The 1,878-nt window shown below is 32.8% G+C and overlaps 1 long non-coding RNA gene across 1 annotated transcript; it reads left to right on the forward strand.

Moving 5' to 3' along the window:
- The first annotated feature begins 1,318 nt into the window (after positions 1–1,318).
- LOC109581433 (uncharacterized) lies at positions 1,319–1,585 on the forward strand. Its single transcript, XR_002184635.1, has 3 exons — positions 1,319–1,357; positions 1,407–1,448; positions 1,536–1,585. It is a non-coding gene; the product is annotated as an uncharacterized LOC109581433 (long non-coding RNA).
- Positions 1,586–1,878: the final 293 nt, after the last annotated feature.

Here is a 1,878-nt window from a genome sequence, read left to right on the forward strand (position 1 = left end):
AGGTAAATAAGTGGCCCTGGAGGTTAATAAGTTTGCCCTGGGGGGAATTACTTATTAACCTCCTGCTTAAAATAGGCATGCATGCCATGCTGTTGCTAAGTGTTGCTAAGTAAACTAGTTGTTTTTATTAGTACATAGTAGAAGTCGGTTATACAACTCTGTGTCGGTATCTATGGCCATATCATACCTCTCGGGCCTATGGCCCTTGGTATGATAAATGCCATAGATACCTCACCTCATTGTATAACCTTTACCAAGTTATGTGTTTTGTCAATAAATATCTTTAAGTATGAGGTCGTGTGTGGTGCGAAACGCAAGTCTGTGAATTTAGTATAAACCAATACTAATCAGTGTATCCTTATTATTATGTGTTTAGGTAAGTATTTTCCTATTCCTGAAGTAGGTGCTGTTCCTCAGATTATGAAAGATCATGATGTAGCTCCAAAAGGTAATAATTATTAATTAATTGATAATGCATTCATTAATATTTTTTACTGCCAATGAAACCATGACAACCCAATCTGGTATGTATTATCTCAGTAATGCATGTACAAATGGCTCATTTATTGTAGTTGTCCTTTTCTTTTGTAGGTAGTATTGGTGATACTGAAGTTACTAGTAATTCATCTTCACAACCATTGTCACCTCAAGGTAGTATTTTGATTACATAACATAACTGCTATTAATGAAACTATTTTTAGTTGAAGTGCCTGTTCCTCAACATTTATCTGTGGAGTATAGCTCAATAAAAGCTTCTTACACAAGGATGTTGTATAATGTTTGCAAGTTTTTAAAGAAGAAATTGGATGCAGATGACATCAAAGAGTTCCTCTGTTGTTATAGCACTTCCCTTAGTAAAAAAGTAGAGCATTGTTCAGATGTTTCTAGCATCCTTCGTCATATTAAAGATGAATGTTCACTGACTAACATTGAACTACTTCATAGCATAGTAGAAGAAATGGAGATAACTGAAGCAAGGGAACACATTGAGACATATAGAGCTGAGTTAAAGGAATTCTACAAATCAATCTCAGTTAGTCTTTGTCTAGACAAAATACTTGACTCTGTTTCTCATCTGAAATGTGAAACAGTTACTTTTATTTTTGACTGGGAGCCTAAGGAACATGTGCTGCAGGATATCAAGGGCGTTTTATCTAAAGTGTCTGGTAAATTGCTGATCATTAAGTTTATAGGATCCTCCACTTCAATATCTGTCACTTGCTCCTTTCCTTTCTCTGATGTTGGGTTTACTGTATTGAGGATGATAGAGAATATTCATATACTAATGGGACAAAGATTAAAGAAACTGACTATTGGTAACTTAACACTATGGAGGAGACAAGATGTTAGACAAAAGGTACATGTACCTGTATATTTGCACATTAATAGTTGACTACATTGTACAGGAACTAAAAGAAAAGGATCAAGATTCATTACAACATACAGATGTCAGTGTACATTTTTAATCATAATTATGCCCGTGCAATTTAAGACATAATTGTTTTGCATTTAAGTTTTTATGTATGTATTTTTAGGTTATTTCTTATATCATACTTAAAGAAACTGAATATAAACTAAGAGGTGCTATCAGTAGTAAAGAAAAGGTATGCAATTCATCTACCAGACGGTTGGATGTAATTAATTGATATTTTGTACTTATTATAAGGAAACAATTAAATTAAAGCAACAATTACCAATGATGAGAGTATTGGAGGTTAGCTATTGTTGCATTATACTGTAAAGTACTAAACTTAGTCAGAGTTTGTAATTTTAAAAATTTCATTGCATATGTTTACTAACAATTCCATTCTTACCTCTATACTGTATCCTTAAATTTTGTATACATATAATTAGCTTGCTATACTATACACATATTTG

The sequence above is a fragment of the Amphimedon queenslandica genome, unplaced genomic scaffold, assembly GCF_000090795.2.
Source record: "Amphimedon queenslandica unplaced genomic scaffold, v1.1 AMPQUscaffold_13439, whole genome shotgun sequence".
Taxonomy (NCBI): Eukaryota; Metazoa; Porifera; class Demospongiae; order Haplosclerida; family Niphatidae; genus Amphimedon; species Amphimedon queenslandica.